This window comes from Corvus moneduloides, chromosome 10 (assembly GCF_009650955.1).
Source record: "Corvus moneduloides isolate bCorMon1 chromosome 10, bCorMon1.pri, whole genome shotgun sequence".
In the NCBI taxonomy this organism is placed as follows: Eukaryota; Metazoa; Chordata; class Aves; order Passeriformes; family Corvidae; genus Corvus; species Corvus moneduloides.
The window spans coordinates 23,277,483-23,301,094 of record NC_045485.1 but is presented as its reverse complement, the minus strand read 5'-3'; the positions used below and the strand labels follow the sequence as shown (position 1 = coordinate 23,301,094).

General features: G+C 41.6%; 1 protein-coding gene across 2 annotated transcripts in view; it reads left to right on the top strand.

The window, feature by feature from the left end:
- FNDC3B (fibronectin type III domain containing 3B) overlaps positions 1-23,612 on the top strand; it is a 184,363-nt gene that overhangs the window by 13,953 nt on the left and 146,798 nt on the right. The gene's annotated exons all lie outside the window — the stretch shown is intronic.

Here is a 23,612-nt window from a genome sequence, read left to right as displayed (position 1 = left end):
AATAACTACTTGCCTTCTGCTCAGCATATTATATAGTATCTGTAGGAAGCCTTTGTGCAAGACTGACTTGCTGTTGGTAAGGGGGGGGGCAAGAACAGTTCTCTTACAAATGCCAGCTAGGTCTTTGCAAACTAATAAAATTGTCAGTAGGCAGTACAGCATACACCTGATTTAGTAAGGTTACAGTTCTTGTTTAGGAAGGGTATAGTTATCCTGGCTTACTTGTAATTTATGTTCTGGTGAGTGCATATTTCATATTTCCATTTCCATAAGAGGAGGAAATACTGCTCACTTCCCCTGGCTGATTCCATCTACTTCAGTAGCTAATCTTTGGATTTTCATTTCTAATGTTGTGCCCAACTCTGATTTGCCTGGCTCCTGCTTCTACTTGCTGGTTCTTACTTGTTCTTTAACATCCAATCCTCGTTGGCCGTGGGACCATTATAAAAATACCAGCCCTTTGAGAGGGCTGATTCACACACGGTGTTATCAGCTCGCAGATTAACCTGTGGTCAGTTCGCTGGCCAGCTCTTAATACATTGGAGATATTTCATTTTGATTGTGCAGTGTGAACTCTTATCAGTGTTGCGTGGTACCAAGTCAAACACTGGCTAAAGAACACACACATGCTAACACAGCTATCTCTCCAACCAAAGGTGTAATCTCGGCCCAGAGCGCACTTGGAGTTGTTTGACAGGGCCTGTTTTATATAGAAGGACAATGCTGATTATGTTTCTATCTTTGAATTCTTTATCACTGGAATCCTTCATTGACTTTTGATTGTTTTATCTGAAAGCTGTGTCTTACTAATGGGATGTGATTGCACTGGGCAACCTGTTTCCCTCTCAGCTGCTGGTGCTGGGTTAGCACAGTCTCTCTCTGCTCTATCCCTCTGCATCAGTGTGTCCTGATGTTGGTCAGGCATTTCTTTAAAGGCTCGAATCAAAACTTAATTAAAAGTTTTCGGGGCTGACTTGCCCACTGGGGTAAGTCAACAATGTGATACAAGTGCATTTTGTGGCTCTTCCAAATACCAAATGGAAGAATTTGTTAAATTCTTTTCCCCTGCATCATTAGCCCTATTTTCACTTCTGTTTAGCAGTGGGGTTATTGCCACTTATTATCCTTAGTTTGTTTTAGCACACAGCTCATTTTCTGTTTTCTTGCAAGTCATGGTTATTTTTCTTTGACTTGCCCTGACTTTAGCCTTGGTTTCACTTACCAAATTTCTGTACTACTTTCACTATCTATTCTTAGCTTCCCTCTTTTACTCCTTTTTATGCTGCCTTATGTTTTTATTGTCTTTTTACCATGGCATCAGGCTAGGATTTTAGTTTAAGTTTCCTTCTTTCTCAAACAAGGGAATCATATTTTTTCAAGTTGTCTTTTCTGGAAAAACAAAGGAGCTTACAATTGTAGATAAGTTTTTTCTCGTCTGTTTTTCCCGTCAATTCTCATCAGTTTTGGGAAATTAGCATTTGTTGTTCTAAACCTAAACTGCATGTCCTGACTCCAGTTAATCTCCCTCTAATAACATTTGATTGCTGTGGTGATTTGAAAGTTCTCATGGGATGATTCTGACTGGCTCTGTGAAGATGAAACTTGCAGCTGTTGGGTATTGAGTGCACAAAAGTCACAAGGATAATAAAACACTGAGGTTTTTTCACACATCTTATATAGGTTGTGTGTGTATGGTGCAGGAAGTTTTGTTTGCTCTTGAGCTATGTTTGAATTCCCTTTGTGGTGTAAATCAAATAATTCTCCAAGTACGTTGTTGTCAGTGAGGGAAGGAAATGGTTTCACAAGTGTTTGCCATACAGAACTTGGCAAAGTAATTCAAGTAGTTAAACATAATGATATTAAAAAAGGAGCTGCCGAGATCCAACTCCATGTACGTGTCACTACATAAAGTACCACTGATGTACATCAGAGTGTGAGTTCATGGCCTGATGACATAGCCCTAAGTTGGTGCTGCTACTGAAAGGTCAGTCCTGCCTCCCACTCCCTTCATTCTTGCTTTGGCTCAGTGAGTCAAGCTCCCTGGGCTCCTCTGAAAGCCAGCCTTGAGTATGTCTCCCCTTGCTGCTGGGTGAGGGCCATCCTAGCACAGGCAGTGGGGGTCCATTGAGGTTCCTCCTGTACCTGAGTGGGGCACAGCATGTCCTGGGGCACCTCCTGTGCCTGCTGCCCCAGCGCGCTCCCCAGCAGGCAGGGACGTTCCTGCTGGGGTGGACTGCAGAGGGGAACCATCCTTGTTAAATGGACAGAAAGTGTATTGTGCTTTGCTTTTAGTACTTGTGCTGTTTGAAATCAGTGTCAGTGATTGTTCTCCCTGACTGCCAGTCTTGTTCCCTGAGCACCATCTCCCACACTGAAGGAGAAGGGTTAAGAGAAGTGCGAAAGTGCTACATGTGCAGTCTCGTGGCCTCCTCAGTGCTCTGCTGTGTGTGTGTGTGGGACAGCTTTCTCAGAGTTGTGTAATACTCCTTAGCAGGTGATGTGCCAGTTAAAAGAACCAGCTCAACTACCTGGTTTTCATTTAAATTACATGTTCTCCTTCAGTGTTCATTTTAGCTACCTGTCCCAATAACTAATTTTTCCACCTTTGAAGCTGTCTGTGCTCTCGTTTCTCATGTTTGAAGAGATGGGCTTGCACATTGCCTGTATGAAAGGGCATCAAGAAAGATCTTCCCTTTTTCCTCGGAACAGCTTGAGGCGGAGATCTGTCTTTCTTTATATTTACTCACTGCAAAGCAGGTTGCACTGAGTAGCAGCCACTCAGCCTTGCTGTAACCGCGTGTGCAGCAAGAGCACGTGGACCCTGGGTCTGTAAAAAGGCTCTGCCATGGGCAGGGGTCCATCTTGGCTTCTCCCGTGGACAGAGGGCATCCCTGGCAGCCCCCACGACCTGCGTCTCCTGCGTTGTTTGAATTCTGCATTTACTCTGTGTGGTAAGAATATCTCCTAATTACTCACTGCTAAAACTTGGTGTTTAATAGCTACTTAGAGGGAGAACTTGGATGGGAAGAAAGAGTTTATAGATAAAAGTTGGTCATTGCTTGTTAATTAAAGTCTGTCTTTTCTCAGGGATAATTACTGGAGCATTGGCAAGAGGGAAACAAAAGTTCAGACAGAACACAGCTGAGCTGTAATCTGCTTATGTTAGAGCCTGAAATAGCAGAGGGTGTGTTTGACTTGAAGTGCTTGTCCGTGGATCTTTTACTCCTGTCCTTGTGGGGGAAGGGATAGCGAGCTTTGAAGTGCAGGCGCAACTCTGATGCTGAAATACCAAGGTATGAATGAATAACAGAAAGGTAACAGGTACCTTGGAGGTAGAGGTGTGTGTTGGATTCCAGGTGGTGTAAACAACTACAAGGTTATTAACATCATTCATATGCTGGTTGGAAATCTCAGCTACTAGGATGCATCAAAAAAAAAAAAAAAAAAAAGGCGTGCTGAGATATGGAACAATAGTTAATGAGATCTGTTTGGTTTTTTCACCCAAAAATGTAGCCCTGGGGTCGTGTTTCCCTATGTGTGTGTGTATATAGAGGGCTGCCCTTACAGCAGTGGGCTTGAATTGAGTTCAGCTGGGGTACACAGGGTCACCTACACCGGGCTGCTTTGCCCTCACTGTTGCTCCTCACTCACGTCCCGGGAGAGTTGGCAGTGGGCTTTGTCTGCCCAAGGCTGGCTGAAGGATTTCAGTGTAGGCATGAGAGAGAGCTGGGATGCTAGACTGCAGATGGGAAGGTCTGTGTAATGCAGAAGGAATTCCAAGCATCTTTTTGGTTAATTCTGTTTTTTAGAGGACTGTTAATGTGGCTTGATGGGAACTTGCATGTTGAGTGCAGCTTAAGGCTTCTTGAGTATTTCCATAAATGGTTTTCTAAAGTCTTCCTTAAAATCTCTTTGAATTGGCAATTACTGTACATAAGTAATGTACCTAATCTTTTTACCTTTGTTATGTTCATGAAACTATTGATAATACCTTGGCAAATACTCTGACATTTAATCTATTTTACTCCTAGTGAAGAAGAGCCCTGAGCACATCTGACTCAATTAAATTCATGCATTCCTACTCAAGGACTGAATTTTACTGGACTTAGTATACTGTACTGAAAATGCCTTATTTTTTATAACAATTGCTTTGATTTTACAGGGAAAGACATATTTCCATTGTATTTTCAAATGATACAGCATTTCTCTGCAGAATGTGCCAGTGCTATTTCCAGGACACCTGGAAGGATTTGGGATGCTGGGTGTTGTTACTGAAGTAGTGATGGTGATGTAGAATTAAAAAGAAAACAACTGAAGTCAGCTTATCAGAAATAAACTTCAGAAATGTTCATTATATTTGGCACTTAGTGTCTATGAAACTGAATTTGGAAAAATGTCTGAGGGGACTTAATATCCTCTGAAATGCTCCATTACCTTTTTTGTTTCCCTCACCTTCCTACACAGGCTTGTTTTCTGTAGTGGTTGTTCAGGTTAGAACAAAAATGGGAATTTGACAAGCATGTAGGTGGCCTTTTCTCTGATGCATATCAGCAGAGCTTCATTGTTTTCAAGATATTTATCCCTAAAACACTTAAGTTTTTAAGCTGTTAAAATTGTCAGTGATCTGATCAGCTTCGATGGCTTGTGTTTAGATTGTGCATTCATGACTGATACTGTCAGTGTTGGAGAGTGTTTGAATGGCAAAGAAATGCAATAATGGGTATGAATGTTTTTGAAAGAAATTACCCCCTGAGGAATTATTACCTGTCCAGTTTCTCAAGAGGCTTAATGATTTTGCAGATTGAGATGCTGCTGTGAGAATAAGTGCTGAGTATACAGGGGATATTTTATGGATATTGCAGAAAACCTCAAAAAGCCTCCTTTTCTTGATGTAATGTCTTTAAATGAATTGTGTTGCATAAAATTGTCTTGAAGGAGGCTTTGAATAGTGTGAATTTGGTTTGTCATTTAACTGCAATGGACTGACAAGATCTCAGTGAAACTCACTAGAAAGACTTTAACCATTTTGTTAGTTTCTTAACTTTTTCTTCTCAGTTTTATTTTTATTTTGTATATGTGTAGTTGGATTGTTGGGATTAAATTAGCAAGTGGTATGTTTTTTTATAGGTCTGTAGTGTTGTACACTTGAACTGATGATACATAATTAGACACTTCATTTTGCTTCCATTCGACATCTTTTAGCTAATTAGTTACTTGGGTTGCTTTATTTTGCATGACGTTGTTTTCAGTTGATTAAGTACACTTCTCTAAGGGTACAGAATTAGGAACATACTAATTGCACAACAATTTTGGCGTGTGTAGATTGCCTCAGTGTCACCTAAGGACAAAGATTTCTCTGCTTACATTGCTGGCTCTATTCTCTTCGTGCCCTGTGGGCAGATGTGTCAGAGCAGACACTGCTCTCCAAATTCCCTTCCTCACTCCTGCAGTCTAGTCAGAGCTTGTTGGCAGTGTCTACTGTAGGTTCTCGCCCTTGGAAATGTCTTGATTTCGGCTTTTGAGTGTTCAGACCCACTAGTTTGTTGACGTTTGAGTTTGGAGTGTTGGTGGTGGGACAGAAAGGCGGTCGCAAATCAGAGACCCAAAGGTGTTGTGTATTATGCCTGGAGAAACCAGCAAGTTTCACCTGGGAGCTGTCATGAGGTGGATGGGCAGTTCTGATGCTGTCTGCTGGCTGGAGTAAATTTTGATTGTGGGCATTTCTGGGACTGTAAAATATTTGAGCACAGTATTTCTAGAAGCAAGTTTCCCCCAGGCATTGAGTGTTCCAGAATAAACATGACTTTATTATAAAGTGCTTGCTCTGTGCTTGTGAGCAGATCAAGACGTCCTTTTTTTGCATTTTACTTTGAACATCAGTTATTGATGTGAGGCACCAAGTAGACTCTAACCTGTGCCAGCTAACAAGGGGAAGCCAACAGAAATGAGAAACACTACAATTATACTTTTGTTGCTGCAGTGCTGACTGAAGCCTGAGTGTGTCCAAGCATGTGGTGTTCAGACAAGATACATATTTCTCTCTGTGGAACTGCTTTTCAAAGGGAATGCTTGCTCTTATGAAAACTGGGTCCATGGCCATAGTGGAGTACATATCTTTAGGTATGCTCTGCCACAAGAAGATATGCAGGTGGTGTGAAAGTCATGATGTCTCTCTTCTACCCCATGTAGCCATTTAAAACTTTTAACTGTGTGTTCATATTTGGTCTCAGTTAATCAAATCCCCTTGAATATGCTTACACCTGTTTGTTGGTGTCAAGGTGCTTAGTGGGCAGTGTTGCTGGATGCTGTGGTGGTTGTTGGGTGTGGAGTTGAACATTGCACTAAGAGTGGGAGAGTACTTCCATGTCCATGTGCTGACACAAGGGCCAGTGCACAGGGCCCTTACCTTGGAATGGGTCTCCTGTACCCATGAACTTGTCAGATGTTGCAAGTGTAATTAATTGGAATGAGAATATCCTTTGGCTAAGGCTGTATTAGAACACTCCAAGAAGTCCCATCATTTTTGGCACACTAAAAATGGCAGCTGGTTTTATTTTGAGGTCTTCTACAGGAGCATTAGCCCCTTGTTGTCTCCAGTAAAACCACAGTGATTCGGTGTTCTTGTAAAGAAAAGGTATTTAAATAGAGACTAGTGAAGATGTAAAGAGTAAGCATTTTTTTATTACTGAGGCTAGATTTGGGTGCCTGTTAAAAGAATAAGTGGCACTTAAAAACCTTTAGAGAAATGTTTTAAAAAGGTCCAAATGTCATGGCTGCAGTTTTGTGCTGTCAGAGTTAGTGCTTTTCTTTCTTGAAATGCTTTCTTTTTTTTTCATGTGGAACAGATGCCCTCATTCCAGAGGTGGCAGCCTTGGCTCTTCCTCAACTGCTCCTTTACGTTTAGATTTGGATGTTGCCTGTTCTCCTCATAGGAAGAGACAGCAAGCTACTGAAGTGTCAGAGTGCCTTAAAGGGATTGGATTCTGATTTTAGTAGGAGTGATTGTTAAGATTTGTCTGCCTTTGGTTAAGAAGTGTAAGCTATTGACTACTGCAAAAGAGTTAGATGTGAATGGTCAACTCTGATATTGTTTCATGGGGCTTGAAGCTGGTCAAGCAGGGAAGAGTTGCACAGTGGGTGATGGTGTGACTATCCCCTGTATCTACATTGTAAAATTTAGGTGGCTTCATTAAAAGCTTGAGATTTCTGTACAGTTGTTGTTACTTGCAGAAGTCTAATTAACCATGCCTTTGTTTGGCTCCTAGCTGGTCTCATGGGGAGCCCATTTTAGGGGTGGGATGGGCACAGGAGCTGCTTGAAAACCTGTCCAACTCTTTTACAGCAAGCTGTCCATTACCATAACTTCTGTCCCATTCCAGTGGGTGAACTGGCTCTGTAATGGGACAGCTGGTGGAGCTCCCCAGCATGAACTGGATCTGTGCTGCTCGTCCCCACTCCCCTCCTACCTGTGCTGCTGGCAGCTGCCTGCCCCAACTGGGATCTGGCTCTGGAAGTGGGACAGGATGTTTGCTTTTGTGGAGTGCAGTCGTTGAGGAAATTAAACGAAGGGATCTCTGAAAGGGCAAGCCACCTACATCAGATTAGGCCATTAAGATGAGGGTTGTGGGCATACTTTAAAGCACCTTATCAGGAGAAGTTGGGGAGGATGTGCTCCTGATAGCCAAAGGTGCTTGGAAAGCTGTGTTGCGTCATCTCTTTGGACTGTGGAGATGGCTGGGGTTGAGTACACAGAAAAGGGGAAATCTTGAAGAAATCTGAAGGAGCTGGTTTATCCAAAGCTGTGAGGCTGCAATCCCGGGGGGATATGCAGGAGGAGGCCCTTCCTGGCCACCCGAAGGCGTTGCACACCGTCTCCCATGCCGGCAGCTGGCCGTGCAGTGACAGATCGGGAGGAATGCGCAACATTTTATGTATCATAAAGCTGGATATCCTTTGCTCAGGATATTTCCTGTCCTCAAGAACTTATTTTTCAACAGTATTATTGGCAGAAAATCCACAAAATGGAAGTGGGGGAGGGAAACTTGTACACTGCAGAAGAGAAGTTCCTAATTTTCCCATCTTAAGTGAAGAGATAAGCTTTGGAGAACAGAAAAATACACACCCCTTATGTAGTGGTAAACCACCAGCATGCCTAGCTGCACATCGAATATTCAATGATTTTTATTTATTGCTGTCAACAGTGTACAGCAATTAACCACTAGTTTCTTATAAAAATGAGACTTTTGAACACTGTGATTAAAATGGCATTTAATTCCAAAGAGGGCTGAGCATCGGGACAGGGGTAGCCAGAGCAAAGCTCTCCTGACTGACTTCCACCAGGCTCTGGTGCATGTTTTGCCTTTGCGTTCGTTAATGAATTAAAGCCTAAATCATAAAGCAGGATTTAATTGGTGATTTGTGATCTGGTTAATCCCACAGTGAAAGTGCAGTGCACTTAGCAGTGCTGCTGCTGCTCCCCCATTGACGGCGGGGCTGCCGCTGCCGGAGCAGCAGAGAAGTGCTTGTAGCTTCCTGCTAGGAAAATACCTTTGTGAGGCTGTTTGTATATGCTTCCTTCTGTAAACTTCAGATAGAATTCACTCGATGCCATGAATGTGGCTGCGTGTTCTGGGGTAGCTGTTGTGAACAAAGACCTTTGGCTATTAAATACAATGAGAATTTATTGTTTACCATTTATTTTCCTGTTTGTGTGTGTGTTTCTAGCAACAAGTATTTTCATAAAGGATTCATTTTCCTGTAAGTTTCTCAAACTTAGTAATATGTATTTGGCAATTCAGTAAAATTTGTGGGAGGAAGGCAGTGTAATGAAGAGGTGAGGCATTAGTGAAGTACCCTGTTCCTATCTTCCTTGTGCTTATAAAAAGAGAAAAGAATTTGGTAGGTGTGTGGCATTCTCAAGGTTTACAGCTGGAATTTGTTTTTGGAAACATGAAGATTATGGTTAAATTTAACCCATTTTCCCTGCATCCCCAGCACCCAAGAGAAGATTCAGTGAAAGAAGACTGAACTTTACATGCTGAGATTGCACTTTTTGAGGCTGGAGTAACGTGTTATAACAGAAATCCATGCTGATGAGAACATTTTAGTCGTGATGCAAAAATGATCTGGAATCTTTGGTATGTGCCAGTGGCAGGAGCTGCACTCCCCAGAACTCTGCTCTCTTGAGCGAGCGCGTGTAAGGCTCTGGCATGCAGGCGTGCTGGGAATCAGGGCTCAAGGATGCACTGTCAGCCCTCACAGGGTTTGGTAGCAGGTTAAATCCAGGAGAAAGAGAGGGAGAACTTGAGATTTTCCTCTTGACCACTTTAATAGTTCTTTGGACTTGCTTATTTCTGAACACAGCTTAAGCATTCCAAGGGTCTTAAGATAAATGAAGGTATTTATGCTATGTAGATGATGTGTATATGTGTGGGTATATGTACATACCTCATGACTTGTGTGGTGATAGCAAACCTCTGTGATTAAATGTGGGAAGAGTAGGACTCTGAATGAAGCCCACAGGAGATAAAATTGCCGAGGGAAGCTGCAAAAGTAGTTACCAGATTTATTGTATTGATGGAGAGTGGCCTGACACTGTTGTACTGAACAGAACCCACCTTGTTTTGGTTGGGGGGCCACTGGCATGCCTTGAGATGCTGCAGTTTGGAACCAGTTCTATGCACCTGTTCTGCATGTTCATATCTTCTTGCCACTGATTAGGTTTCTTGAATTCATGTTTTAAAAAAAAAAAATAAAATAAATCTTTGTGACCTCTACCTTGTGTTTGACTATGTGTTATACTGAATTTAACAAAAATGTCTAGAACAAAGACTTTATCCTGATGTCTGGCATAGCTATTTACGTTTGGGATGGGGAGCTCACTTGCTGTAGTTCTACATTACCAGTTTGCCAGTGACTGAGTAACTTGATGACAAATGTAGATCCCTGTTACAGTATCGGTTACGGGTCTGACAGCTGGTGTATAATGTTTTACTGCACTACATTTTTTTTCCTATAGTGATTCTTCCTAGAGGGAATGGTGACTTGAGACTGAATTTCCAGTCTGTTAGCTGGTCTGAAAACCCTATTGGCTTACCAGCTAAGTATCTGTGATGTTAGATACCTCCACGTTTCTGCATGTTTCTTATCAGCTTTCTGTTAATCTTCAGGAATTCTTAATCCTTTTAAAACCCAGTGATGCTTCAGTAGTGATGCTGTAAGCAGAATGCAGTCAGGGATTGTACAATTGCTTTTTCTTTGTTTATTACTAGCCCAAGTACTGTCTCTACAGGTGGTAGGAGGCTCAATCCACTACTGTTTGTCATAAGAAGTAAATTACTAGTACCAAAGTGACTTTCCTTAATTTTCTCAATTCAAGAAGTGTTCAAAAAAAACCTTAAAGACTAATGTACCTTGACGTGTTCTTAATAATAAACATGTTGTAATCTGCTCAATTTAGGTGAAAATGAATATCTCATCTGTTAGTTCAGACCTAGTACTCTTTTGAGATTTCTGTACCACTAATGTATATGCATGAGAGAGGGGAAAATCAGAGCATCTCTTCAGCTTCAGATTTAAAGACAAGTTGTAGCAGCTTGAGCTTCTGATGGAAATAATAATAAATCTTGTTCTGCACTTCCTTGAACAGAGAAGACACTGAGGGTAAAGTAGCTTGCAGTTGTGCTGAATTTCATGGTAATAACTTCTGAGTATTTAAAGCTGTAGTGGACAATGGTGATGACTTTCTGTAGAGCTGTAGCACTGACTTAAGATGTGTTGTGATCTCCGGCACCTGTGGGATGGTGAGGGGCAATCTGTGATTTAGATTATTCGTAGCAGGGTTTGATGCAGATACCTGGGAACACAGAGCAGTATTAGAGAAAAATCTTATGGTTGAAGTTTCATCTGGGGTGATGGAAAAAAAAATAGTCCAAATTCATTAAGGATGAAGGAATTTCCTTAGTGAGCACTGGGAGGAGGATGAGCTGCTGGACAGCTGTTTGGTGTTGGGGGGTCTTCTGCACTCACTTCTGCTCATGTTCTCATCAGCAGGTTAAACCTCCTGAACACCCAGGCTGTTTTTCTGTACCACCCTGGAGTTGTGATTAGGGACTAGAGAGAGAAATGGGAGGAGGAATATGTTCATATGAAAGAGTGGGAGTGCTTTTTTTTCCTGCACGGGTCTGTTACTACTGGGAATCTTTATTAAAATTGTTGCATGGACATGTCATCTTCCTCCCCTGCCCCAAGAGGAATATGCCATAGCGTAGGTAGAGAATAATATCAGTTTTACTTATTTTTTACACCAGGTATTAACATGTCAGATGATGACAAAGTGTCTTCCCCTTACAAGCTGGGGAGCAATTGCAATCTGCTTGAATCTCTGGGACTTGTGAAGCCTTTAGCTGGGAGAACAACTGGTGTTAATGGATAGGTGTTTGTCACTGATTAACTGTGGACTGTACTGTTAAGGTGGGTATCTGTGTGGGCTCTGTGCTGCCAAGATGTGGCTGAACTGGGTCAGAATGTAAATATTAAAGAATGGAGATTGTGCCATAGTTTCAGTGATAGTGCTTGGGTGTTCCAGGTTACTCACACAAACCGAATGTGCCTCGGTAGAGCTCCCCTGGGAGTAAAATCTTGTCGGGTCATGTGCCAGGTAAAATTGAGAACAACTAAATTTGACTGGGAAAGCTTTTTTCTTGCTCAAGTCCTGTGCTAATGCAGCCAGAACCCTGCAGGCAAGCTCCTGCATTTGCTGATATTCTGATGTTTCTGCCTTCACTGTCAAAGAAAAGCTGCTGTCAAGCCACACTGAATTTTTCAAATTTATTTATATTACATATATACTGTATTTGTATATTTGACCTAGACTTAGTGTAACATTCTTTGCTCCATCAGGATTTCTATGAATTTCTCTTACAGTAGGCAAAGTGAGATGCATGGCCAGGAAAACCTGAAGGCTGTCAGGGCATGTGGTGGTAAAATGCTTTATGAAAGATGCTGTAGAAAAAAAAACTCCAGAGAATTAGCCTTTCTTGTAGTTTCAGTCTTTTTACCACTTGGCTTTCTTCCAGTTGAGTTATGAGATGAGTTTTCTTATATTTGAAGGACTTGTATATTTTGTTCTTGAGTGTTTATTGAAATTCTGTGGATGAACTGTATATTTGTACCTTTTCCACAACCCTCCAAAACTGCTTGCTCTTAAGGTAATTTTTCCCACTCCCATATGCTGACCAAGTCTGTTTCTTGAAATTCAGGTTTACATGTTTTAAGATGCAAAGCTAATTTTTTCTCTGCTTTTCTGAAATACTTTAGTTTTTGAACTCTAGCTAGAATTATAAAAGAAAAAATTATCAGAGGACATGGTAGGGTTGTAAAAAATTTCTTCCCAGAAAGCTGAAATCCTGTGAATGGTTATTGCTAAAGATTATCACAGTCAAAGTGATTTTGTGTAAAAAGATTCAAAGATAAGCTCTGCTTTGTTAATGATGATTTTATTGGTGCTTGTCTGCTCTGAGCTTGTGCAATGAATCTACCATGTTGATAAGTGGCAAACAGGTTGTTTACACCAACCTGGGACACAAAGGAAGTTGGAATAGTGTGGTGTATCCATGGGACTGGGGATGCTGTTACGGAGCCAGGCAGAGGGAAGGACAAACTCTGGTATCTCACAGAGCAGAAATAAAAGTGCATCTGTCTTAGTAAGTCGCACACTTTTTTTTCCTCATGATCAAAACCCCACTGATGCTCAGTAAGACCAGCCTCTCCAGAGAACAACTTGGAGCAGGCTGCCCAGGGAGGTGGTGGAGTCACCAGCCCTGCAGGTACTGAAAAGATGTGTAGAGGTGGCACTTAAGGACATGGCTTAGTGGTAGAAATGGCACTGCTGGGTTAACAGTGGAACCCAGTGGTCTTAATGGTCTTTTCCAACCTGAACGATTCTGATTCTTTCTTTCTGTGGATTTTTTACCTGTATTTGAATAGACTCTAGACTCCTGCACCTCTGAAGTTAGTAGGTGGTTATGGAAATAAATTTCTCCAAGTGTAACAAGGGAAAATGAAACTTCAGGTACATGTGACATGAAGCTTGAAAGTTGGTTTGCTTTCTACTGCTTGTCTGTTTGTTTTTTTGCTTGACTGGAATTTTGTCATTTAAAGGATGCGGAAAGTTCACTTGAGCTTCAAGGCTTTAATTAGCTTCATTGGAGCTGTGTGTGCTTGTACCAATAGGGAAATATAAAGAAGCATGACTGTCCCCTTTTTAATTAAATACAAACTTTGCACTAAAAAAAAAATAATTTCAGTTTGCAGGAATTTACTTTCCCTTATTTAGCTCAACCTGGTTCTTATTACTGTCTTGTATATGTATCTCTTACTTTCCACAGCTTTCTTTGAAGCCCCTTAATAACAGTGCTTGTACCTGAAAGCTGTAGTATCAAAGTCAATAGGTGAAATATTAGGAAATTTTAATTAACAAAGACTTGTACCTTAGTAATGAGTAACTCCTGTAACTGGTAGGACTGGGGCTGCTGCCTTTTAACTTCTCCCAGGGTGGGAAGAGCATCCGTTCTGCTGGGACCATGCCTTGAGCCTGCCTTTCAACCAGCTACGCTCCTGGTGTAGTTTTAAGTGCTGTTGGTTTCCCAATTCATAACACAAGCATGTACTTCACTGTATTTGTTATTATCAAAGACCAATACAATTTATTGACAATAATTTTCATCTTTCCATTGCCTGAATGATTTGGCACAGACTGGGAATGAGCTTAGAAGGGTGATGATTCAGAATTAAACTGGATACAGACCATCTGAGTGCTGGTGACCCCACTGGACGGTCCTTGCTGTATAAACAGAACTTTGTTTCTCCTTCAGTCTGTGTTACAAACTGTGCTCCACTTAGACAGCAAACCCTAAAGGTTTTCCCTTTTAAACCATTTAATAGATACCTTGAGCTTTATAGCTGCAGCAGGTGGCTCATTCAGCACAGCATTTTCTGTCTAGATAAGAGACCCTTTGTCTTCCCACCCTAAAGAAAACAAACCCCCTTAGTACTCTGCATTTAAAGAGTTGGTATTTTTCATTCCTTGATGCTTTATTATCATTGGAGATAAAAATCAGATACCTGGAGTGGGAGAGGCTTCTTTCCTGTAAGGTCCTGGATACCAAAATTACTCAGTCAAAAATGGAACAATGACTTGACTTTGTGTGTGTGGTTTCTTTTTTCCTGGTGAGTTTCAGGTCTTTGTTTAATGTAAATTCCTGTCTATCTCAAGTGAGGAAAAGCCTTCATAGGTAGCATACTGTCTTCATTTTCATGAAGCAGTTCAGAAAAGTAAAAAAACTTCTGAAAATTGTACTTGATGCTCTGTGAAAGTGAGGGACAATATAACAAAACTCTAACCTTTTCTCCCAATGCCGAAAAGTTATGGAGTGATGGCATTTGAGTGGTGGGTTTTGGGTTGGTTTTCTTGTTACTAACGTGGTTTAAGCACTTGGACCTTGTGAGCACGATGATAATACTGGGCTCAACTTTCCTCCTCCATGAGAACCCTCTTCGGCAGCCATCCAGAGGTGCTCCCTTGCAGTGGCTGCCCCGTGTGAATGCCTGTTCTTGAGTCCCAGGGCTGAATGGGAGATCTCTGTGGAGCGCTTTCCCACAAAAACACAATGAGCCACTTTGTCAGCACAGCGTCAGCCCGGAGTCAGGTTAGCGGGGAATGGCGACAGCAGCAAAGTTTGTGTTGCACAAAGGTGTGCTGAGACCTTGTTGGAAATGGGATTTGGTATGCAGGCTTTTCAAGAGCTGCAGATTGATATGATAGATAGCCTTTTTTTTTTTTTTTCTTTGTAGTTTAATTAGGGGTAAAAAAAAAAAAAAATCCCCTCCCCATTGATTCCAGTAGGTTCCCCATTGCACAGGAACTCCAGAAGAGATAACCAAGGTCTTTGTGGTAATATTGCAGAGAGATTATTATTTGGGAGAGCAGAGTTGAAGGGGAGGGTATTTATCGACAAATGCTGTGCTTATCAACCCATAACCACGATTAATACTTTGGCTGTTAAATGGAGGAAGAAAGCAAATAGATGAAGCATTACCTGTACCTTATCTGACTTTCACCTTTGTGGAAGAACTTCTCTTTGCATAGAGGTTTTGCTCGTGTTCCTGGGCATGTTCTTGGGCTTGCAGCCCTAATCTGGGGGAGTTCAGTGCTTAATAAAAGTATTAAGAGTGCATAAAGACATATTCTAGTGCAAATGTGTGCAGGATCAGGGCCCAATCTGTAGGCAGGTGTAGGTCTGGATTGAAGGGAGTTGTTCCTCACACAAATTGCTTCGAGCAAATAGCAGTTATTCCAATTGTGTTTAAACTTTCTGAATATCTTGTTAGACCTTTTAAGTGAATTTTACTTGCAAATTGCTTTTGTCAGAAGCTATGCAGAGTGCAGAGAACCTGAAAAGGGTGATCATTTAGCTAGAAAGAGTGCAGGGTTGTCTCTGTTGCATAGAATGGCTCTCTGTGCTTGGGGGACCAATTTGTGCTGTGGGTGGAGGGCTGTTGGGCCACTGTCGTCTTCCTCCCCTTGCCCTGGCAATGGGGGACCACATCTGGAAGAGCTCTGTGCTTTCCTGCTGACCTGTGGAGAGGAAGATGTCATCGCAGAATCACAGAGTGGTTTGGGTTGGAAAGAACCTTAAATTTTCTCATTCCACCCCCTGCCATGGGCAGGGGCACCTTCCCCTGTCCCAGGTTGCTCCAAGCCCTGTCCAACCTGGCATTGGACACTTCCAGGAATGGGGCAGCCACAGCTTCTCTGGGCAGCCTGTGCCAGGGCCTCCCCACCCTCACAGGTATCACACCCTTCCTAATTATGTAGTCGAAGTCTACTCCTGCTTTGTCCCCATCCTGTTTCAAGTGACTTGTGGTTTTCTAGAGAAGCACAGAGATGGCTAGTGCAGTGGGGGGTGTGTTGTACAGCTGGCAATTAAACAGCACCCAGAACTCTCCTAACTCAAATGTCTCTGAGGGTGGACAAGCAGGAACAAATTAGTTTGAAATATTAATTGTTGCTTGTATTTTTGGGAGTGCATAAAATAATCTCCCTTGAAAAAAAGAAACAAGTTTGAAGTAGTTGCTATTTTAAACCCAAGTTGTGCCAGAAACAACACTAAAAATCATGGGGGGGGGGAAAAAAAAAGCAATTGGCCACTATTGTGCAAGAAGGGTTAAACTCAGCCTATGGCTGCTTAGAAGAATTGCTGTGAAATAGTGTGAGAATTGTGTGTTTTGAAAACTTCTCTATTTTTGCAGCTACATCTCTTGTGAGTCCCTTTATCCGTTGTGATTAATATGGAAGAAAGTGAGGAAAGAAAGGTGTGAGAACAAAGAAGGAAAGGAATATAAATAGTAGAAATGACTAACTTAATTTTCAGATTGAAGAAAAAGCACAGAAAAACCCAAATGGTGAGAGTGAGTTGTATACAAGTTGTCTCTGCAGCTTGCTCTTCTGCCAGCAGTGCAGGCTGTAGCCGTGGTGTGTTTGCGTGTTTTGGAATTGATTTTTGAGCAGCAGATGAATTTGCTGCTCTAATACTATTTGCAGAAGTGAGAATGCTGTGGAACCATTGGATTAGCTTGTCTGCCTATGGCTTTCTGCTCAGCTGTAGCTAATATAAGCCTAATAAAAAATTTGAAGCTCTGTTTCACCCCTGGTGTATTTTATTCCCTTAAATCTAGTTCCACTAGGTTTGCACATGAATATGACGGCCTTCAGGCACTGCATGCCCAGGTGTGGGTGGTGGTGGGAGGAGGGCAAGCTCACTTTTCCTGCATGAGTTTTCACAGGATTTCCCCCTGGAAAACCAAGGGGAAAAGCCCCTAGTGGGGTGAAGTTTTCCTTTGGTAAAAGACTCCTTTGTGTGCCAGGTTGCTTTATTCCAATATTTCATCAGAGCTATTATCTGCTGATTAGTTGTACTTGCCTTGTGAAATAAGACACTCCCGCATGGTGCAGTTTGACCTGATATCCCCATTCCTGATGCTCATTTCTGGTACATGTTTGAAGTTACTTGGTTATTCCATTTCTCCCTAATGTTAAGCTAGGAACCAATTTTTAATACTTTTTCTGTTCCTGAATGACAAACATTTCCTATGAGGGGTGTGCAGCTGGTAACAGCGCAAATTTGTTGTTCTTTAAGATAATGGAGTTTCAAGCCTGGAAAATTTGAGGTCAAATTTTAGGTCTAAATAAATGCAAACTACTGAAAATCTTCCTGTCATTACCCTCTGGATTGCTGCCTTGGGAATCTAACACCATTGTGGGGGAAAAACAATGTTAACTTTCCTTGATCCTGCATAGAATTGAAATGCTGCTGATAATTCTGTCTTCAGAGATGGAATGTACCATGCACATTGAAATGTGTTGTTATTTAAAATAAACTAGAGGGGAATAAACCCACTGATTAATTACAGTGGTTAAGTTTTGGGAGGATGTTTATGCTTTTCAGCTTGCTGGAGATAGGATCCAGCTACTGTGGCCTTGTGTCTGTGAAATGGCACAGAGAGCAAGCAGCAGGCATTTCACTACCTCTTCATAAAATGCCAGTGGCTTTGTGTGTATGTGCTCCCTCTAATCTGTTTTCTTTTGTCATAACAGATTTTTAGAATTGCATGTATTTCTTCAAAATTGTTTTGAAGAAGCCCGTCTGTTTGGATGCTTCCAAATTAATCTACCGTGTTTGTAATTAAACAGAGAAAGAATGTGTTCAGGTTTCAGTGGCGCTTCAGACAGATGTGATTTAACTAAACTAATGAAGGCACATCAGACAAGACAAATTCCAGACTGTTTGTGCCTTGACCAACCATCTGTGCACATACCTCCAGGTACTGCTCATGTCTCAAGAGGCTTTTCTACATGAACAATTTTTACCACTCCTCTTCGAATTGGAGTGGCAAGCCATGGCAGGAGTCTTTGGAAAGAAGCTATATTTACCACTCTGCTTTTCAGTGGAAATATAATTGTGTTATGTATGTTTTAATTAATCTTAAATTTCAGTGTGTGCTGTACAAAATACAGTAGGCAAACGGGGCAGTGTGTGAGTTCTCTCATCTCTTGCACATAAACACCAGCATCAGCAGGAAGGTGCAGAAGGAGCAGTCCTCATTCAGAGCCTTCCTAGTGGGTTGTAGACCGATTTTAAACTCTGTATCTGAGAATGTGTGTGTGTATAAGACTGTGTATGCATATTCTCCTTGTACATACTAGCAATTTTTTTCCTAGTTATTTTTATTTCTTATTCAAAAGATTATTCAAAATTACTCTGGAAAACCACCCATTTCTTCAACTATATAATAACCAGCATTAACATGATTTGACATGCCAGACTTTGATAGGGTTCTTCAGTTGCACATATAACCTCCTGAAAAATAACAAATAATTTCAGGACTATTTCTCTTTATGGAAGAAGAATAAGATATGCTGCAGGTAATGGCTTCTGTGAATACTAAATTATTATTTTTTTAAAATTCTCATTGTATTTTACTGTATATATTTTCCAAAGTGAGTTTTCTTCTAGAAATATGAGTCTTCCCTGTTTTCAGGGTCTGTGTTTCTAAAGATGTGTTTGACCTCTCAGTGTTGTCAGGTGGGACTCCCTCTCACATGAACCTGTGATTCCATACATATTTTTTTAACCATGTCAAAGCCCTTTTGTGCAACTCCTCCTTCCTCTTGTCCTGGTTATAACAACACAAGTGTTGGAGGGTTGGTGCAGTGCGGTGGATAGGGAAAAACCCCCTGTGTTCAAATCAGCTGTGCAGGTGACTGGAGAGTTTGGGCTGGCCATGCTCTTAGGATGTGGTTTGGAGGATGCAGATCAGATATCACAAATCCTTTCCATTTTGGGTCAGAGAACTACCAATTTCTGAACATCTTCACTGCAGAACCTGTTTTGCCAGGGAAAACATCTGGTGGGGGGAGAAATGGTCAGTAGGTCAGTTATCAACAGACTTTGGCTTTTGATAGCACCTGGACTGGCTTTGCCCATGGTTGTAAAGTACTAAGGAAGCTCCTGCTGGGTTGGATTATTTCTCTGGCCAGTGCATCAGCTTCTGTGCAAGAGAAGCTCACCCAGCCCATGCAGCGTGATAGAAGAGTATAGTAGATGTATTAAAGCAGAGGTAGAAAGGAGTCTGTTAGACTCTGTAACCCTGTGTGTGTACCAGCTATGTGTGAACTTTGTCATGGTGAAGTGGTAAGGGTTGGGGTTTTTTTTAAGGCTGGAAAGAGAAAATCCTTCCATTTTAAGTTTATACTGTGTGCGTTTCAAATATATTCTGTATCAAGAGTAGGACTGAAGGTGGGACAGCTTCTTACTCTTTTTGCAGTGTGTTCTTTTCTATTCAGGCAGAATACCCCTAAATATGCACTGCAGGAGAGAAATGTGTGTTTAGCACTGAATTTTAGTTGTGAATTAAATAAACCAGGGTATGTGGCTCTACTTAGTATTGAAAACTCTTTGTCCGTGTTGTAGTACAACTTCTGTAATTCCAGATGATTGTGATAAAAAAGCAGAACACTTTGTTCAGGAGCTTTTAATGGTCTGCTGCAGGGAAATAAAAATCAAGTCTTTGAAAAGAGCGGTCACAGGACTCAGTATTCACAACTCGTCTTGCTTCTGCCAGGTTCTCTGCATTTGTCTGCCATAGCTGACGAATTTGCCTTTGTAAAAGACAGAAGGTGGGAAGAAAAATCACAGAAGAAAAATGTTCTTGGCTTCCAGCCCCATAAATAACATGGGTCAAACCTTCTAGGAAAAGTAGAATTTGGTATCTTGATGTGGTTCACACTACTTTTGGAATTTCAGGAAAACTGACGTAACCTGTTGGGTCATGTTATTTGACCATACATGGACATTGGATTTTAGATAGTTAGGCTTTATTCTTCTGGGTGTTTTAATTTTCTCTCTAGTGCCATGTGCAACTAATTTATGTATTACTAATTCACATATTGAATTAATTTAAGGAAACAGAGTCATCTCAGGGATCAGTAGAAGGCTGCAGTACTGAATTGAAAATCAAGTTTGCAACAGTAACTTGCAGACATCAAAAGATTTGGAAGTATTGTTTGGGGACAGAGACATCAAACTTGGATGGTTTTTTCATCCTTGCTCTACAGCAAAGTGGAAAGCTGTGATTTCCATATTCCTGAAGGAAGCTAGACAGGGAGATGCAGCCTCTCACTCTATGTTGGCGTTGTTGTGACCTGTCCCAGCCAAACCTAGGGAATGTAGACGCACAGGAAATATCTTTTTAAAATTTAAATGTAGTCAGCTTTCTAGACAAAACCCCAAATTTGAGTTAGTACCTGAAAAAAAAAGCTGTGGGTTAGTATTTGGCAGTTCATATTTCAGCTGAGGAAGAATTCTCATATCCTGGAATGTGACCTGGCTCTTTGAGTTGTGTCTGGTGTTTTCTTCCATCGATGTTCCCAATTTGCAGGAAAAAAGAAACTGCTTGTGTTCAGACCTCACCTTCTTTGTATTAATCAGCTTTGCATCCCATGAGGGAGGAGGAGCACTAGGCTTTAGGAGGGGTGTGAAAGCACGGCTAATAAATCTGTTTTAAGTAGGATGGATGGACAAATAAGCTCAGAAAGTGCGTGAGGCCTGTTTCCAAAGGGTTTGGCTTTGCAGTGAAGTCTGCCAGTCTCACTGTAGATGTCTTAACTCTGCCTGGAGTACATCTGTGTGAAATACTGCAGAAAAACTCTGCCAGTGGCTGTGCCTTGTAGCCAGTACTGCTGCTGGTATTGTCTCTGGTGGGGTCGTACCCCACCTGACAAATGGAGGAAGCCCTTTTTATTTATGTTTTCTTATTTTTTTTGTTTTCTCCTTTCAAGTGAGGCAAGTGTAGACACGGCTGTAGTGACAAACCATTAATAAAGCAAAAGGAATGTAGCTGCAGCACTTTAAACAGTGACACGTAGCAAATAAATGTCAACGTATTCGTTGTTGTGCTTGGAATGGAAATATTACTAGGAAAATATGTAGCTTCAAGCTACAGTCTGGGGATTTTTTCCTCAAGAAATAACATCAGTGTGATGCTTAAATTCTGTTGAAGCTCAGCTTTCAGATTCAGACTAGATGAGTGTGTCACTTGTTTGGGGATTCGGGTTTTGTTTTATATGGGTTTAAAATGGTTTCTATGGACATTGTGTTCTTTAGAAATAAACTTTATATGTGAATATATACATTTGCACACACAACAACTATAGATGCATAAATAATTATATGTGTAGCCAGAGTAGTTGGAGGTGCACTGGCTATTGACCAAATCAGTCCATTTCCATTGAAAGCTGCTCATTTGTGTGCTCTCTGGTGTTCAGTTTTGGGCTTTCAGTCCTTTTCTTAATCCCAAGCAGTTAAGAAATGGTACAAAACCTCACATATTCTCTTCTTCCTTGTTAAACAAACAGAACCCCCAAAAACTGAAGTCGTGCTGTCCCACTCCTTTTCCAGCCCCAAATCCCAACACCTGTGAATATTGTTGTTGGACTCAGATCTTTCTCAAAATTAAAACCTGAGACTGTGCAGTAATGAGAAGCAAAAGCTTTAGGAAGAATCTCCAAAACCTTAGGGGAAAAATGCACTGGGCAAAGTTTCTGGTCTCTTGGATGTATTTCTGTAGCCCGTGTCATGGTTGGGTTGCGGTGACTAAGTCAGCAAGGCTTTTGGGCTATGCTGGATCAGAGAGCTTGATCCTGGGAACTACAGGGGTGTGTAGTCAGGGTGCTTATTCCTTACCTCAGGGGTGTGTGCACTGCAGGGCCGGTTATTCAGGATAGTGGCAGCAGTAGGACTGAAACACTTTTAAGCTCTGGGACAAAGCAGTTGTTGCAGGCAGGAAATAGGACTTGAAACTGGCTGTGGATGTACCATCCTAACAACAACTGTATCTGAGGCTTCTGGAGAACTTCTGTCCTGTAACTGAGTCTTGGATAAAAGGAGGGATTTAATTTAAAGGTGGATGAAAATACATCGCCTCTGTTTCTGTCTCGGTGAAGTGATGATTAGAGAAGTGGTGTTTTCACACAAATGAGAACAGTGGGAAGAGCTGTGAGAGTTGTGCTAAATTTGGTACTGAGTTAAATTAAAATGCTGGTCTTGAGCTGTATGGCTGGAGGTCACAGTGCCAGGTTTGCACATCTTCTGAAAAACAAATGTACTTCCAGTCTTCTGGTTCTGCTTAGATGTGAAGGGGCCTGTTTGGTGACAGTGAATAGATGGATGTGATTCAGTCTGTGTGGGCACTGCCATTGCTTCTAAATCACACAAGTGCTCCTCCACAGGAGCTGGAGAAGCAGCTCCTGGTCAGGCTGATGTTTTTGATCATGAGGCTGTGCAGGTGATGGGATTGCAATGAGCTCTGGAAGAGGTTGATGAAAGTGAAGACAGTGTATTTCAACTAAACTAATAATTTAGCTGTTGAACTAAAAAAAAAAAAAAAGAATTTTAAGTCTAGCAGTATTTGGGGCTGAGGGGATGTAAGACTTGCAGCATGCATGGAATGGGATGCTCCAACCCTGGTGAGGCTGGCTCAGTCCTTCATCCCCTCTGGAGTAGATGAATTAAACTCCTGGTTTATGGCTCTGTAATTGTGTCCCATGCTCTTTGCCAAAAATTCCCCTTTCTGTACTCTGGTGTACGCTGACCATCTTGTGCCAGCTGATTACCTATGCTGCCACCTAAGTCACATCATATTTTTTTTCTAACTTGAATTTGGGATGTATATGAAATTATTCAGGAAGACTTTGGGATTCTCTGGCATGAGAGGTACTAAGGAGGCTGCTCACCCCTGGGCACTGCTTTGCTTAGGAGTTGTGCAGAAGTCTAGATAAGCTATGTGATGAGATCATGCATTTTATTCACTAGAACTGTGTTATTGCCCCATAAACCAGCATGATGATACCCTTAACACTGAATTAAGACTTGTTTTTACAAAGCAGCTTCTCATGGTTTTACTGATGCTCACAGATCACATCAGTTAGCTGTGAAGGGGGTGGGTGTGCTGGAAATGATGTGTGATTTTTCACAAATCCGTAAGTGATGTCATCATTTTCTATTGTCCTTCATACAATGGGATGCTCAGAACATTGAGGGATGTGCTGGCCCTCCTGCTCCAGCAGAAGCCTTAATCCTTTTGGGTCATGATTAAGTGGGAGTCGGGCATCTTCTCTTTGTGTTATAGTGGTAGTTCACACTGTTTACAGGGCCCTAGAAAGAAAATAAAGATGTTTGGCTTTGAAGTGTGGCTATTGAGTGAGATTGCTGTAACATCTTAACTGTGCAGGTGACATAGTTCCAAGAGCTGTGGCAGCAAGCAGGATGCTGATTTAAGAGCAAAGCTCTCTCAAAGTGTCTCAGAACCTGCCTATTTCAGCAGTGAGGGCTGAGTATTATGATTGTGGGAAAGAGTGGAAATCTGGCTAGTTGGTTTTGGAATTCTTGCATGGAAACTTGACTTTCCATGCTCTTGATCCAACAGTTAAAACCTCCATTCACAGCCTTGAGCTCCGTTACACATCCTGTTACAAAAGCAGGGGTCCTGCTTAA